Source organism: Peromyscus eremicus, chromosome 18 (assembly GCF_949786415.1).
Source record: "Peromyscus eremicus chromosome 18, PerEre_H2_v1, whole genome shotgun sequence".
Classification (NCBI taxonomy): Eukaryota; Metazoa; Chordata; class Mammalia; order Rodentia; family Cricetidae; genus Peromyscus; species Peromyscus eremicus.
This window is the reverse complement of record NC_081434.1, coordinates 27,100,779-27,119,316: the sequence shown is the minus strand read 5'-3', so window position 1 is coordinate 27,119,316 and position 18,538 is coordinate 27,100,779.

The following is an 18,538-nucleotide window of genomic DNA, read 5'->3' as shown; positions in this document are numbered from 1 at the left end:
TGAAAAAAAAAAAAAAAAAAATATATATATATATATATATATATATATATATATATATTGCCACTGGCTATGCTTTGACATGGGAATGCAAGTTCTAGGTCTACAGTTTCTTTGGATTTGTAATTATTTTGTCACAAGTTGGTGTCTCTATTGCCCAGGGGAAAAAAAGTAAAAGAAACAGCATTTAGTTTGCTCCTGGCAGAAAGGCAAAAGGAGAATTGGGGCCATTTGTGAGGCGATTAAAACAGACCATCCCAGGAAGGCAGGGAGAACTCTGTGTTCCAATCCCATCTGCTTTGAGCTGCTTTTGCTCCTCTGTGTGTGTGTGTGTGTGTGTGTGTGTGTGTGTGTGTGTGTGTGTGCAGACAACTGAGCCCTTTACAGAAATGATGCTTACATCCTTCTCCCCAGGGAAAGCATGGCCTTATAGTGAGTTAAGAGACTTAGTGGGCTGGTTGGGTAATTGCCAATAAGTTAGTAAACTCATTCGGCTTGCAGCCAGAGAGGCTTACTTGAGGCTCCTGGGTTTTCTATTAGCTAGCTGTTTGACCTTGGAGGTAATACTTCATCTTTCTAAACATTAAGTTTCTTACTATCAATAATAATTTTCTGATAGGCATGTGCTGGACATTAGAAGTAATACGTGAAATATCATGAGTTGTGCCTGGTGGTTTTTGGTCAATAGTAATGTGAGACCCTCACCACCCCTCCCCATATTTGTTTTTAAGGGAACTCTTTGACAGTAAATCTCAGGCCAGTTTCACGCTCCCAGAGCTGATGGTGGTCCAACGGCCCCTTCTGGGAAAATTCCAAAGCACAGAGTCAAAATGACTGACCATCTAGTGGTGATTGATAAACCATGAGATATCCTGACTCAGGGACAGGGTGACCTGACTCATAGGGTGGACGGTATAACTTCAGACATAACAAAGCAAGACAAATAAGGATGAAAAAGAGAACAGAGACCTCCAAAAATAAAAATACACCAATCCGAGCTGCACCCGTGCCAAATCCCCAACCGCCCTGAAGGGCCTGTGGTTTCTGCCTTTAAAAAGGTAGCCTTACAAAGAAAGAGGAACTACTCCCTGCCTCACTGTACTGGGTGTAGGACTGAGTTCCCTGCCTAGGCTTGTATCTATAGAATAAACCTTGCTGTTGCATTCTGCACATCCTTGGTCTTCGGTGGTCTCTCTGGGGGTGAATTGGGCATAACAGTAACCCTTAATGAAAAATATCTGATGGATCTTTCCCCACTCACTTCCTGGAGTTATAGCTAGAGCCACTCTACATGAGATCAAACTGAACCAAAAAACCTAAAATTTAAAAAGTAAAACACAGAGACTTATATTGGTTACAAACTGTATGGCCGTGGCAGGCTTCTTGCTAACTGTTTTTACAGCTTAAATTAATTCATTTCTATAAATCTATACCTTGCCATGTGGCTCGTGGCTTACCGGCATCTTCACATGCTATTTGTCATCGTGGCGGCTGGCAGTGTCTCTAACTCAGCCTTCTACTTCCTAGCTTTATTCTCCTCCTTGTCCCGCCTATACTTCCTGCCTAGCCAATGGCCAATCAGTGTTTTATTTATTGACCAATCAGCAACACATTTGCCATACAGAACATCCCACAGCACTGCCCACTACCCAACTTCGTCTACACCAGATCCTATGAACCATCCTTCCCAGCTATTGTAGCAGGGTCCTGTGCTGTTGTTCCCTTTGAGGGAGGGGACCAAGGATGTGCAGAGTCAAACCACAAGCAACAAGCTCAGTTTATTCAGGAAGAGGCAAGCCTTATATACCCTCCACCCCACCCTGGGGGAGGTCTGATGAATATACATCTGCCGGTGTGACATGGCTGCCTCTCATTGGTCCAGGTCATCTCCATATCATGTTTCAGCTGCTGTTGCTAAGACCATTAGGCAGACCCAGGTTAGCTCTCAGAAAGTATCTTTTTTACTGGTTTGGGCTAGCTGGCCCTCAAGCCTGTTAGGGATGAGTCATCCCACAAGCTATGTGGGACATTATAATATTTAATAAATAATATACCTATCCCATCCCCTCTGAACAAAAAGTGATATGTGGCTGACATCTGTAGTGGGTAGCCATTCCAGCTTTGATCTGGAAGTTCCAAGCCCCATTGAGGCTTCGGTAACTGTCATACCTACAAGGCAGGGCCAAGAGAGGACCCTGAAGACCCGAGATCTGGATGTGCCAGCTCTCTTGGTTCCTGGCCCCTGGACGCTGGAGGTAGACCAAGCAGAGTTCTCCAGAGAACACTGCTGGACTGTGCTACAACATTCTCAGACTCTGATACCTATCCTGCTGTGGACTGGGTCTCAGTAGGGCCACCAGACCGAGGGAGAATGGGATGAAGGTGCTCAGGATAATTGGGATTTGGCGATGACAGACAGACACAGACACCAGAGTATGCTGTGAAACTGCTGCAATTTTACTGAACATCAGGCTGAGATTTTGTACAATCTTAACAAGAAACTAAGCCCAGGGGCAAAAGGAAAACAATAGATACAATCTTTTGTGGTCACACAATGTGGTTTTCAGAATGATTAATCCTTTCAGACAGAGACATGCTGTGGCCTGAACCCTAAGAGCCAGATTACACACTCAATAACTAGTAATCCATTTCTAGTAATTTATTAAAGACAGTTACAAAGTCCTCACCAAGAGCCTTAGCCTACCTCTTTAGCACAGGTGCTATACCCCTCAAAATAGCTGACCTTGTCTGCCTATCATATGTACACCATACCTTTCTGCTTCTAACCAGCCTTTCCATAAAAGGCAACTGATTCCACAACATTCTTTTTCCCCCATGACTTACCCAACCGATTCCCTTCATAGTCATAAGCCCCTGTAAAAGGGGGTGAATCTAAGTAATTTCTACTTCTGGGATTCCAACGATGGGGTATCCACCATTTCCCATTAATACGGTATTGAATGTACTTTCCAACCATTCTTGTGGGAGTTGCCAGTTTCCTAAGTTCTCTTTCTTGTGAGTTTGCATGAGCTGAGTGAGGGTTACCTAACAATCTTTTTACTTTTACATTTTCTTCCTTAGAATCTGTGGGAACCTGAATCATTAGCTCTTTCTTTTCTAATCCATCCATGAGTGCCCTCACTGAAGCAGGGGTTTTTTGTGCTCTCTGCCCAAGGGCTTGAATCACTGGGGGCAGTGCCGGTGTAACAGTTGAGGAGTTATCAGGTACATCAAGCGAGCGTCTACGGGAGTCCAGGCACAGGGAGGTTGTTATTGTCAGGAAAGAAGAAAGAAGCAGGAGTCTTGTCAACCATCCACGGAAGGCTGGTCTTTAGGGAACAATGTATCCAGGAACCATTGCTCGGGCTGATTGCCAGGGGACCACCGGGGGCCTAGTCTCGAGAGACACGTGCCCCCCTTCCTCTTGAGACCACCAGATCGGCATTTGTCACACAGGTGACACCGTCACAGGTGTGGCACTATCCCTTCATTTGTGAGTTACCCCACAAAATAAACCTCCCTTTTAACTACGTGGAGTTGCCTTAATAATTTCACCAGTAGACATCAGGAACTGTGAACACCAGTTCTTATTTATTTATTTATGCCTAAATTTATTCATTTGTTTTATATCCCAACCACAGTTTCCCCTCCCTCCTCTCCTCCTATTCCCTCCCTCCCTCCCTCCCTCTCCCTTGCCCCCTGCCCCAATCCACTCCTCCTCTGTTTCTGTTTAGAAAGGAGAGGCCTCCCATGGTTATCTACAAAGCATGGCATATCAATTTGAGGTAGGACTAATCTCCTCCTCTTATATTAAGGCTAGGCAAGGCAACCCAGCATGAGGAATAGGTTCCTGGAAGCCAGACAAAGTCTTAGAGACAGACTTTTTTCCACCACTAGGAGTCCCACAAGAAGATCAAGTTACACATCTGTCATAACATATGTAGAGGGCCTAGGAGGCTCCCTAGCTGTTGGTCCAGAGTCTATGAGTTCTTATGAGCCCAGGTTAGTTGTTTCTGTGGGCTCCCTTGTGATGACTTTGATCCCCACCCCACTGAACAGAGGGAGGATGAATTGAAGGCCAGTTCTTGAAAAGGAGCTGTGTCTGTGAAGCCTGATTGGCTTGGTTAGAACTTCTGTGATATGAAAAGCTTGGGGTGTTGTAACTCCAGAGTCCAGTTACAATTTGTCTTAGACCATCTTCAGCCCTGTATATAGCCTTTGTCTGCTCTCCTCAGTGCCAGACCTGACATCTGGCTGTTGTATGTAAAGATGTGTTGCATTTGCTTATGTTGTAGAATATTTAACTATGCAAAGCTGTGTTGCATTCGTTTATGGAATATTTGTTTAACTATGTAAAGATGTGTTGCATTTGTTCACCTTGCCTGCCTAAGGCACTTGATTGGTCTAATAAAAAGCTAAGTGGCCAATAGCTAGGCAGGAGGTATAGGCAGGACTTTCAGGCAGGGAAAGTAAGTAGGAGGAGGAATTTGGGCTCAGTGAAGAAATGGGGGGCAAAGAAAAGGAGATGACAGGGAGACACAGAGGAAGCAGAAAAGTAGGACATATAAAATGAAAGAAAGTTAAAAAGCCCCAAGGCAAAACAGAGAAACAGGTTAAATTAAGTTAAAAGTGCAAGTGCCAGTGGAACAAGCCGAAGCTAAGGCCGAGCATTCATAATTAAGAAAGTCTCTGTGTCTTTATTTGGGAGCTGGTGGGTGGCCCAAGGAAAATGCAAATGACATCTGGTGACTAACAAACTTCTTGGAATATATTAACACAACCCGATTTCACCCAACGAAACAATAAGATTCATCAGAGAGCATCCGAAGCCTCTGAGATTTCTCTGCCTTGCTGTTACTAATTAATATTTCCTCCAATATATTTGAAAAGTGCCTTGATTTATTACTTTCTTTGTTCTATTGCTATAAAAATAAACAAACAAATAAACAAACAAACAAAAACCTTCATGGAACTGCTTCCACATGGAAATGTGGAATTTGTGGTAACACAAACCTGTCTTCCCAGGGTCATGGTCACTCATTTTTGGCTCCAGAATAAACTCTCTTATTTCATTTTTTTTAAAGAGTTGTGCCTGGTGGTTTTTGATAAATGGTACCCTTTAATGAAAAATATCTGATCAATTGTCACCACTTACTGATTAATAGTAGGTTAGTATGACGATGCCTTTTCAGATGTATTCTGATATTTAATTTGCATGCTATTAAAGAGCAATTAAATTTAAGAACTGGGGATTTATTCTGGAGCATGGGTTAGAAGTAGCCTCAAGGTTTTAGGTAACAGATGGTTACTTCTCACACGCACTTTCTCGTTGTCTATGAGACCCTCTGCTAACTGCAAATGTGCATTTTGCTTTCTTGCATTTTTATTCAGAAACAAACTATTTCTAGTACTTTAGTAAAAATATTTCTAAAGCCTAACAAGAGAAAAATAATTCAATGGAGTATACCTCTAGAAGCTAAACAATAAAACACGTGCTGCAAAATTCCACATGCATTTTCATTTTTCTTTTTAAAATTCTGATTTAATAATTTATACTCCATAGGCATGCAGCCCTAGAGAATTCTAGCCCTGGGCACTGTAACTCTGCATATAGCCAAGTAAACGGTTTTCATGTGATTTTCCATGGGGAAATAATTTTAAATTTGCTTCCTTTTGACACCCAGAAAATTCTTTTTCTCCCTCTGTTACATACTTGGCTAATATATTTAAAGGATATAAAATGGCTTAGCACCATGCTGAGTAATTCTTAATAGGAACAAAATGGTCTTATTCAAGATGTCCATTTCAAATTAAGCAAAAAATATTTATTGCTAGGTGGCCTGGGTTATGTTTACTCATTACTGGGAGAAGCTAATTCTATTTAAATAGGATACATTTTGAAATCTTCAAACGAACACTACACTATGTAATTGTAAACTTAGCTTTGTAAAATATATTAATGTGCTATATTAGTGCACCATGTAGATATATAATATGCTAATATTATAGTGTTCATTTCCTTCCAGAAGAGCTTAAGATTCAGATTTTTTTTATTTGCCAGACTGCACTAGTTTCCTGGTAAATGCTTAGCTTATTTGCAGCAAAAACAGCCCTTGAGTGTAGATTGTTGATTCCTGTGTTGGAGGAGCTCCCAGCATGACTGATTTAAAGCAACTAAAATGAAATCACTGATCCCAAAGTCAGGAAGAAATGCACATCACTGGTTCTTTTGTGCTGGCGAGAGCCTGTTCCAACATATTCTGCTTATTTTTTTTCTGAGTTTTAATTACACAATTTTAAGAAATAAAATGAATTCACTTGGAGTGACTATTATGAATCAGTTTTTACTCAACATGCTAGAGGTCTCTGTCCAGCATTTTATTGATGTTATTGATTTATTTATCATCAATTTTTACACTATACTAACAGCTCTCTAAAGGGAAAGGCTTTTTGATTTTTAGTTCTTATTGATTCTTGTTGAATTAAATGGAAAATCAAAGACTGGACATACAGTTAGGTGGTGTGGATATTTGTCTAGCATGTGTACAGATACCATATCTTCAAGCCCTAAGACAATAAAATAATAAATAGAAAGGAAACTCATCTACAATTAATATATTACAGCTCATCAGAAAATTAGTGGTTCTTGAGAAGAAAATCTATACCTAATTTATAATTAGCAAGGCTTTATGTTTCTAAACCTGAATATTAAACTATAATACATTTGATAATTCTATCAATAATAATTTCTATCTGCAGTAACAGTTATATTTGATTTAAATGTAGTATATTGAGTATGGTCCTTCAAAGACTGCCAGTGTTACCAGTAACAGTAAACGTATCTATATTGCTTATGTAATAGAAGGAACATTTTAAGTGATATATATTATTCCTAAATTTTACTCTTATAATAATCTTTAAATATGTCCTAATTTACCTCTCCATTTTAGGAACTAACCACAGTTCCCAACTGTTCACTAACTTGCTCATGTCAGCAGTGAATCAGTGCTTACCTTGACTCTTTGGCCTTTTTTATTTGAGATTCCCAGGTCTTAATCTAGAATCTGTCTTCTGACTATAATTGTGTCATTTCAGAATGGTGTCAGTTCTAGGGAGTTCACATTTTTACTTAGATGCTTTGCAATGTGCATATACAAGATTAGAAATGAAGATAGTTTTTCAAAGTATAAGATGTCCTGCCATTGACAGTAGGTTCTCTGCAAAGTGCTATAGAGGAGTTGCCCTCAAGACATGACTGTGTTAACTATCAGTTGGAAAGGAAAAAGTCATAAACCATCATGTTTTTAACTTCTCAGTAATGTACTCGACAGGTATGAGTAGACAGACATTGATAATGTTTTCCTTTTTAGATAAGTCCAAATTTTGGGCTGTTGTCACAGAAAATTATATAACGATACCTTGTGTATGTTACTGATTACTGGTTTTTGATAGTGTACAATTGTATGTGATAATTTATGCAATCATTTGATGTGATGTTTACATCTGTTATAACACTACCACTAAACACTGATATGAACTTTGGCAAAGAGTGGCCATGTTAATAATATGACCTCATAAGGTTGAAAGGAATAAACATGACTACCCATGCAAAACAGTTGAGATGATACCTGCCACATAGTAATCATTGCCTTTATTGTTTATTTACTTCTTTGGAAAGAAGGGCTCACGTTATAAGTAGCCCCAGGTAGCCTAAAATTTTCAGTGTAGACTAGACTGCCCTTGAACTTGCCCGGGATCTTCTTGTCTCTGGCTCCCAACTCATTTTACTTTATTTCTATGTCCCAGACAAAACTACTTTTAAAATCTAATTACCTATTCTACTTTCTAGAATGCACTGCTAATGAATCTCCCACAAACCATTGCCCCATTCCTATACCCAGCCTATACCTAGCTAGCTAGAATCAGTTGATTCTGCTCCAGATCCTTACCACACTCATGCCCAGACCTAGCTGGGAGTCTCACTTGTTTAAATGCTTTTTTAGTGAGTCTACCATGGCCCTAGCCCTAGACCCAGCTGAGAGCTATATGAGTGTGTCTTCTCAGTTACCATAGAATTGGAATCACCCCTAACTTTAATAAAGACAATACCAAGCATTTGAAGGGCTGACATATACACTCTTTGCATCTGAGCTGAAATTAACCAACTTTGGGCAACATGAAAAACAGAACCCAAATTCAACAGAGGCAGGCTAGAATTTCATATCAGACACACATGACCAATGGAATAAATGCACACATCCAATGTCCCATTACAAAAGTACAATATGTTCCTCCCAAAGTGCTACTGAAATGCTTGTCAATGAGAATTACCAAATGAAGCTCAAGACACATAATATAAAAGAACAATTGTAAACAGGATCCATTCATTTAAATAGCTTAAAAAGGACATGAACAAAAGCCTGGATGCACTTAAAGAGGATAAGAATAAACTTAATAAATAAACTTTGAAGACCAAGAAAACACAAACACACAGCTGAATGAGACAACAAAGACAATCCAGGACTCAAACAACACATTCAGTAAAGGGAGAAATATTGAAGAAAACTCAATGAAGAAGGACTTGAAAAATTCAAGAAGAAGAAAAATTCAAGGGAAGAGTGGAGACCGTGGGAAGAGTACGGAGTTGGTTCGGAGCTGTTTTCAGTTTTAAGTACGTCCAAGCAGGTCTGAGGGGACCGTTTAGAAGGGACAGTGCTTGCCAGGCAAACGTAAGGGCCAGAGTTTGAACCCAAGGAAATGCTACAAACCTAAAAACCAAACAAACATGCCAGGCGGTGGTGGCACACACCTTTAATTCCAGCACTCGGGAGTCAGAGACAGGCAAATCTCTGTGGTGGTATTGTGTTCCCCAATATATTGTGCACCCTAATAAACTTATCTGGGGTCAGAGAACAGAACAGCCACTAGACATAGAGGCCAGAAAATGGTGGCACTCACACCTTTAATCCTAGCATTCTGAAGCCAGAGATCCATGTGGATCTCCGTGAGTTTGAAGCCACACTGGAAGCAGCCAGGCATGGTGACACACGCCTTTAATTCTAGGAAGTGATGATAGGAAGCAGAAAGGTAGATAAGGTGTGAGGACCAGGAACTAGTCTGGTTAAGCTTTTGGCCTAGTTAAGCTTTCAGCAGCAGTTCAACTGAGATCCATTCGGATGAGGACTCAGAGGCTTCCAGTTTGAGTAAACAGGATTGGCTGAGAAGTTGGCCAGGTGAGGTTAGCTGTGGCTTGTTCTGTTTCTCTGATCTTCCAGCATTCACCCCAATACCTGGCTTCAGGTTTGATTTTATTAATAAGACCTTTTAAGATTCTTATTACAAATCTCTGTGAGTTCCAGGCCAGCCTTGTCTACAGCGAGAGATCCAGGACAGGCTCCAAAGCTACAGAGAAACCCTGTCTTGACCCCTCCGAAACAAACAAACAAACAGACAGACAGACAAACAAACAAATAACAACAACAAAAACCTTGGTGTGGTAGTATATGCTTGTAATCCCAGTGGGTTGGAGACAAGTGGATGCTTAAGGCTTACTGGCCAGCTAGCCTAGCCTTATCCATGAATTCCAGGGCAGGAAGAGGTCCTGTCTCAAGAAACAAGGTGAATAGTGCCCAAGGATAAACATCTGAAGTTGATGCAAGAGGCACATGAACACACACACACACACACACACACACACACACACACACACACACGTGTTGGGGGAGAGTTGGGGTGAGGGAGAGAAGGAGGGAGGGAGAGAGAGAGAAAAGGAGAGAGAGAGAAAAGAGAGAGAGTTAACGAAGGAAATGTCTGACAACAATTGGAAATGTTTGTGAATATATCTTAAAAAAAAAAAAAAAACGTATTCACATCTTACAAAGTTACCAACATTTACTGGGCTATTTACTACTTAAAGTGTAATCATTTATCTCTGAACGCAGACCTTATAAAGTCAGATTCTAGTAATTACAGAACCAAACACACAAACATAGCTCAGGAATAATAAGACTGCAGATGTCAAAGGTGAAAACTACCAGAATCAATCCGGAGTTGCCTACATCTGTCCGGACAACAAAGAAGCGAGATGACAAAGGAGGACCACACACGTGGTCTCCCAACTGGAATCATCACAAAGGACGCTGTCAGACTCATCCACTTACACGGAGGCCTCCACAATGCTGTATGCCACAACCTGTCTGTGTACAGCAATGTTTGTCCCGTAACCATCTGTTCAACCTGAGGCCGTTTTCCAGTCTTTTCATTAATCATCACGATCAGGATTGGATTGTTGTTTCAAAACATTTGATGTAATTCTTATTTTTCCTTAAAAACCTTCCCCTTTGCCTCTTGGAGCGCAGTTATGGCTTACTGTGGCATGTGTATTCCCATTGCATCGCTATCCCTAAATCGCTATCACCTTTCTTTGGAGAGTTCCAGTTTTTAATTCAAGTTGTCAGAAGTGGAAGAAAATATCCATGCTCTGAACGCTAGAGGTCAGCACTGTCACAGAAACGGAGCATACATTCTAGCACGACTTCCCAATAAGACATTTTGTTTGGACACATTGATTCCTACCTCATGGACGCTAGCAGTAGGAGTCTTCAGAAACGAAAATAAACAAAGTGTAACCTTTTCATCAAAGAGACCTTATAGAAAGAAAAAGAAAATAAGTTTGCTTTCATAAGGATTCGGAGGAGCTATAATGTAGCTTGGGAGCTTCTATACTATTTGAAAATAAAAGCACAAAGATGGATAGAACAGAGGACACTCCAAGGCATATTTTCGCCTTGATGCCTTGACTGAAACCATGCTAGCAGCAATGAATTGCATTATGTTAGAGAAGAGGGCAGCTTACGTTGTCCCAGTTCAAATTTGATATTCCTCTCCAGGGCTAGGCTGCGACTTTGGTGTATGTTCCTCTTCAAAAAAAAAAAGGTGACACTGTTGCCCGTGGCCTTACTAAAATCAGCTGTCACCAGAGAGACCAGCAAGTCGTGAGTGCTGGAAATGGGGTGAGAGTCTTCTTTCCATCAGGGGACAGAGGAGGAAGGAAGAAACCTAATGAGAAAATAAACAGGGTCATGAAGAAAGAAAGTGCAGAATGGAAACAGAACTAATGAAAGTCTGAAAATGTCAGGAGAAGGAATATTTGTATGTTACTGTAAAAACTGAAGGGGAGCAAAATTTTGTAAAACTGGGAGTATGCTTTGTTATTAGAAAATATAAATAAATTATTTATAAAAATAAATAAAAAATATTTTGACAAATTTATTTCTATTCATCCCAGATAGGACACCAACAACAGACCAAAGAAATGAGTTCACTCAAATCTAGCTTAGTGAACTAGTGAGTTTGTTGGGATTATTTACAGAATCATCATGAGGGGTTACTTCCAGAAAGAGCAATGATGACCCAGACGTAGTTCCATCACCAAAATGCAGCATGGGTGATGAGTCATGGAAGCTGCATCCTTGGAGATCCCAATACAACCAACATGCTGGAGGATCTCCTCTCCCCATACGTTGTTTACTGCCTGTAGAGGTTGGAATGAGAAATGCTCCCCACAACCTGTCCTCATTTGAGCACTTGGGCAGCCCGCCCAGTTGGTGGTGGTGTTGGGGAGGTTTTGGTGGTGCAGCCTTACTTGAGGAAGTCAATCATCAGAGGGGTAGACTTTGAGGTGAAAAGCCTTACACCATTTCCTGTCGCCTCTTTCTCTCTGCGGCACACTGTCACACTTAATGTTCAAGCTGTGAGCTCTCAGCTTCCTGCTGCGGTTGCCATGTTTGATGCAGTGCCTCCCAGCCATGGCCGACTCTTCACCTCTGGAACCTGGAGCCCAATAAATTCTTTCTTCTGTAACTTGCTCTGGATCATCGGATTTTGTCACAGTCACAGAAACTTAACTGGTACACTGCCTTTGAGAGAGGCTACGAGAATCCTTTAAAGTCTCAGGGACTTCCAACATCTTGTAAGTTTCATTCGTTTCTTGAATCTTAAGGCTTCTACTTGGAGGAAATAGTTACACAACAGGGTCCTTGGAAAATTTCCACATAAAAGTGGAAAAGTTTGAGTCTTTACCTTTTGATAGTTCCTCATCCCACCCCCCCCCACTTTCAACAGAAAAAAATGGTCTTAGTGCTGGTTAATTAAAAAAAAAAAAGACTTCTTTTTTTAAAACTTATGCATTTATATGCATCTGTGTGAGGGTTTGTGTACCTGAGTGCAGTGTCTATGGAGGCTAGAAGAGGGGACCAGATTCCTTGAAGCAGGGGTTACAGGTGTCTATCAACCACCAGTCATGGTGGTGGCAACCCAACTCAGGTCTTCAAGAGCAGTAAGTGCTCTGAACCACTGAGCCATGTCTTTATCCCCTGAGCTAATTAGAATCAAATGTCGACTTGCCACAACCTAGATTCACCTGGGAATAGAGTCTCAACTGAAGAAGTATTTCGATCAAGTTGTCCTTGGGTATGTCTGTGGGGATTTCGCTGGTTGTTAACTGATGTTGGAAGAGTGAACCCATGGTTTGCAGCACCAGTAGGCAGGGCAAGAGAAAGCTAGAGGAAGCAGAAACAGAAGCCAGCAGCATGCATGCACGAGTTCATTCCTCTTCACTCTTGACTGTAGATGTGACACGACCAGCTGTTTGAGTCCCTGCTTTGATATTTGCTTGGAGATGGAGCTGAAACTGTAAGTGGAATAAACTCTTTCTCCTCAAAACTGCTGCTCTTTGTCAGGGCATCTGTCACAGCAACAGGAACGAAACCAGGACACTCACTGTCCCTACTATACTGTTCCCATTGAAGGAATAATTTTTACAAGTTATGACAAAAGGAGAAAATAGTCATGAGAAATGTTCTTTTTAAGTTTCTCATCTTTCTCTATTTAGAGTTTATGTCTGCTACCCGGTGGTTTCTGTCTTTTCCTTTAGAGAGTGGAAACAACAACAACAACAACAAAATCTCATTTTCTCTAAGTGCCCTGAGCATTAAAAAAGATGTTGTTCTTAGATCTTATCACCACTCATCAGACAATTTAAAAAAGACTGAGCCGCACACTGGAAGGACAAAGAACACACCTTCAGTCTGCCTGCCGCTGCCAGGTAATACGGGTGGACTACATATCTTTTTGCCAAAGACAGGTGGAGGTTAGGGGGCGCGTACCCCCATCAGCCTCTTAAACAAAGAACGGCTAAGTCCGCAGAGGACTATGTCGGTGAAGGGAGCATTTGGCCGTGCCCTAATACTGTCTTGCACAGAAGTAAAAGAAACTTGCTGAAGGCCCTTGTCTGACCTCTCTAATGGTTTCATTATTCGTCTTATAACTTTAGAAAAACGTTCCATCCGTCTTTAGGGCCTGTGGCAAAGACTTTTAGCTGCCCTTGGAAATCCATTCTCCCCCTTTCCCCAGCATAAGGCTAAACTGCATTTAACAGCTTCCTTGGCAGTTAGGGAAGGACATGTGACCAAGCTCTAGGCCATCACCGGAGTGATGGATGTTCTTCTAGGGCTGGAGCATAAAGCATGCTAAGCCGTGCCTTCATGGTCTCTTTCTTTTGTGGCCTTCCAGGGTCACCGTCTCCAGGGGAAATGGAAGACACAGACACATGCCTGGATCGTGGCAAAGCCTTTGTAATTCTGGGTCCTTAATTGATTATGTAGAACTTGCTCCCCAATCTTATTCCAACAGGCATCTTTTGGGGATTCTTGCAAGAAAAAGAAATATATTTCTCATTCATCAACCATTGAATTTTGAGATTTTATTTTATTTTATTTTATTTTATTTATGTTTTCTGTTGTTATAGCTCCGATGTACTACTTAGGACCCTGCCTCATGTAAAGGTAGGACTCAGCAATGGTTATGACACACTGTGAAGACATTTGTCAATCCAAAGTGTTCTTCAGGAGAAAAAGATAAGAGAATCTGATCACTACTGCTAAAATTCCCTTTTCCCCCCAATGTATTATATCCCAGACCTTAATTTCCCCTCTTTCCTCTCCTCCCAGTCGACCCCCCCATCCCACATCCCCTCTCCCCCAGATCCACTCCTCCTCCTTCCTCTTCAGAAAAAGGGCAGGTGGCCTAGTGATATCAATCAAACATGGCTAACAAGTTATAATATAACTAGGTACCTTCCCTCATCTTAAGGTAACCCAATAGGAGGAAAAGGGCCCTAAAAGCAGGCAAAAGAGTCAGAGACAACCCCTGCTCCTCCTGTTAGTAGTACCACAGGAATACCAAGCTATGAAACCATAACATACTCACAGAAGAAGTACGTCAGAAGGTCAGACCCATACAGGCTCCCTAATTGTCAGTTCAATCTCTGTGAGCCCCTCTGGGCCCAGTTAATAGATTCTGTGGGCCATTTTCTTGTGGTGTCTGGCTCTTAGAATTCTTCCTTGCTCTCTTCTGCAGGATTCCATGAACTTCTCCTAATGTTTGGCTATGAGTCTCTGCACATGCTTCCATCAGTTGCTGGATGAAACCTTCCCAGTGACAATTATGCTAGACACTGGCCTGGTTGCATAAAATGGCCAGTTCAAGTTCTGTATCCTCCATCACTAGGACTCTTTGCTGGGGTCACGCTTATGGATTCTGGGAGTTCTCTCTCCCAGTACTCTCTCCCTCAAGTTCCCATAACCTAATCCTTCCTGTTCCCATCCACATCTGCCCCCAGGCTAATGGAAAAATCTATTCTATTTCTCCTTCTCAGGAAGATTCATTCATCCCCAATTGAATCATTACAATTTCTGTAAAACATACTGATTCTGAAATATTTCTGCATTCACACGTAAGATGGATTACAAAAGTAGGTTGGTGGGAGTAGGGATCTCACCTTGTATCTATGTTTGCTACATGGTCATGAGAATGAGGCCATTAAAACAATCAGACAAAGCAGCGAGGGGTTAGGGATCTCAAGCACATTTCTCAAATCCCTTCCTCCAAAGTCAGAAATGCTTCACTGGTCCAGAGCAAAGGAGGCATTTAAGCATGGTTTGCTGGTTCCTGTACACTGATGATTGCTAAAATCATACATTTGCGTTTTCAATCCATAATAAACATACCTGACATGATACCCCTCAGGGAGGCTATGCCTTTCAGACCTTGGGTCTCAGTCATCATGGACTATCTATGTTTAGGGATATTAGAGACACTTATGAAGTACAGGATGTTACAGAGATAAAAATCTCTTCTGTGAATCTATGAAGAGTCTTTATTTAGTTTTCCCTGACATTGGGTTTAAACTACACAGGGCATAAGATACCCAGACTTTGCTCAAGAAGAATGTGAATATATTCCCCATCCCCCAGCTCGTGTTAGGAGGTGTATGCATACCTATGTATGTGTCAAGGCCAGGGCCAGTCTCAGGTGTCATTCCATTGTGTTTTTCTCTTTATTGGCTTTGGTACCAGGTCTCTCACTGTGAGCTGGGGCTTGTGGATTAGGCTAGGCTTTGCTTTCCAGCAAGATCCAGGGATCTCCTGTCTCTACCTCCATGGATGGGATTTTGAATTTGTGTCATCACCTCTGGCTGGGCATTGAACTCAGATCCTCATGTATATGCAGCAAACACTTTAATGGTTGAGCCTGCAGTCACTCCTTCCAGTCCATGTCTTTAATTTCTCCAGCACAGTTTTATAACTCCATTGGAGATAAGTGGTAGTTTATGGATATTGAAAGACTATTTAGATAAACTTAAAAAGGACGTTGTCTTATAATAAAGATGCATTTATTAAATCTTCCATTTTGTGCTTGGGTCTGTAAAGCTTAGAGACAAGTTAAAACTACTGAGTTCACAAAGCAAGTAAATGCGTGGAACAAATGGGACTTTGGTCAATGCATCGAGACCTATCTAGGCTTTGTGCTTCTGTGAAGCAAGTTATGTCCTCTGACTTGATTTGTTTCTGCAGTCAGTGAAGTGTGATCCTCTGGGCCTCCCTTAAACTACCTTGTTTGGAGATTCCTTGACTTCTTTTGGTTGTATGAATTTGAAGAAAGGTAGTGTGGTAATTAGTCAAGTAAATAGAAAACTACTGGTTATCTATCCCACAGATTCCCAAAAGCCAAGCATCATGTTCTTTAGAACTGACTATGAGAAAAATGAAGGGAAGACCAAAGAAGGATAAGTTCTTTTATGAGTTTAGAAAACTATAGTAGGAATTAATAAAATCATTCTATTTAATGTGATTACACTCTTGTGTATTCCTTTTCATACTTACCATCTAGTTGCTGAATATAATAGGATCTCTGAGAGCGGAACCTGAGCAGTGAACTAGGGGAATATAGCTAAGATTTCATGATCATTCTGCAGGCAGACTTTTCTAACTTGCCAGCCACTTCCCAAATAACCATGCTGAGACTTAGTACTAGCTATATATGATAGGCCAATAGCTCAGGCTTGTTCCTAGCTAATGCTTATGTTTTAAATTAACCCATATTTCTTATCTACACTCTGCCACATGGCTCAGTATCTTTTCTCAGTACGGCAAGTTCATCTCCTTCTCTCCCTGTTTCCTTGTAATCCTGAGACTCCTCCCTCTTGTTCCCAGCATCCTCTTAGTCTGGTTTCCCCACTTAATCTTATCTTGTCTAGCTATAGGCCAGTCAGCTTCTTTATTAAGCCAATCCCGTGACAGTATAAAGGAATATTCCACACCTTTCTACCAATTTTAATAGACAACTGTGTGTGTCTGTGTGTGTGTGTGTGTGTGTGTGTGTGTGTGTGTGTGTGATATGTGTTCAGCTGTAATAGGCCTCCAGATCTTAGCAAAACTGATGCTGTGTTAGAAGCACCAAGGCACCATTCTGACCTAAAAGCTCAGCGTGTAGACTGCAACACCTGCTGAAAGGCAAACAAAGACCTTATCCATCATAGTCCATAGTTCTGGAAAGTCCCTAAAAGTAAAATCCTTGCTTTTGATTCCTGTAGTTCCTCTAATTGCTAACTGTTCTTACTGATTGAAGTGTATCAACCAGGATACGGTTTTTGTGCCTATAAAGCCAAGAATGGAAAGGCTCATGGCTACATGATTTGGGAAAGTTCCTCGTGTAGTCAGCCGGCCAACAAATGAAGGCTTTCTATTGGCTTCCAGAAAGAGTCCATGTGCTCTTTGAAGGAGTTACCTCACAACACAACATTCCAGTCAATTAATAAGAATGTGAAAAAGCAAGAATGGCCATAGTTAGGATTATTTTGCAGAAGGACCAAGACACAAATACACTTGAGAATGTCTTCAAATTCTCTAACATGATGTTTTTAGAATAATGATGTGTCTTTTGCCCCTTATATTACTAATACCTAATCCAATGCCAGAATCATAACATATCTACAATGAACTTTTGTGATGGTGGAATCTTTTTAGCTCTCCCAGTCTCCTTTTTGTGGATGTCATCTCACACTAGCAGGCATAAATCAAACACTGGTCTATGATGTTCCTTCAGAAATAGGAATCTTGTTTAGTTTCCTCTGATGTCGTAAGTGTAAGTGAACCTCTGAGTTTTTGAAAATATTGCCAAAAAAGATGTTAAAAAATCTCTTAATTAAATAACTTGAATTCTTATATTAATATAGTATATAACAGTCCAATGGTTTTCCTCATTTGAATTCTCATTTAAACCAAAATATATTTATATTCATTATTTAAAATAAGTTATATGCCAACTAATTCATAGTCAAAGTTAGAATTTAAAGTTACCCTTGCTTATTTAAAATTTAAAAATTATGTAAAAAATTAAAATGACCCACAATCTCACTTCAGAGATGCCTCCTGTACATGACCTTGGATTTAGCTAGCCCCATAGAGGTGCTGATTCTTGCCTGCTGAAGTGACCTCTTAAAAGGGAAGAGGGGTTCCCAAGCTCTGGTGGACATGGAAAGTTTTCTGATGTAGGTATGGTTCAGTGAACTGGTCTGGAGTTTTTCCCATCTTTCCCTGGGAGATGAAGAGGCAATGGCTTTGCTTCATTTTGTATTCTTGAGTGTGTGCTCCCCATTTCGTTCCTTAAGTAAGTCTTCTTCTCAGACATCCATGGGTTTCTTGTATTAAATGCCTGTTAACATAATTTTATCTTTCCTTCCAATATGTTTCCCATGCATGTAAATAAGTTTTTGGAATTATAATTACATATTATATTCAGTTTTGTATTTAGTTTTTTTATGCCAGTACCAAGCTGTTTTTATTACTGTAGCTCTACAGTTTAATAAAGAAGCTGACTGGCCTATAGCTAGACAAGATAAGGGATCGTGGTGCCTCCAGAGGTTGTTTTATTGTACAGGATTCTTTAGGCTATCCTGGATTTTTTGTTTTTCCATATGAAGTTGAGTATTGTTCTTTCCAGGTTTGTAAAGAATTGTGTTGGTATTTTGTTGGGGATTGCATTGAACCTGTAGATTGCTTTTGGTAAGATTGCCATTTCTACTATGTTAATCCTGCCTATCCATAAGCATGGGAGATCTTTCCATTTTCTGACATCTTCTTCAATTTCTTTTTTCAGGGACTTAAAGTTCTTGTCATACAGGTCCTTCACTTGCTTAGTT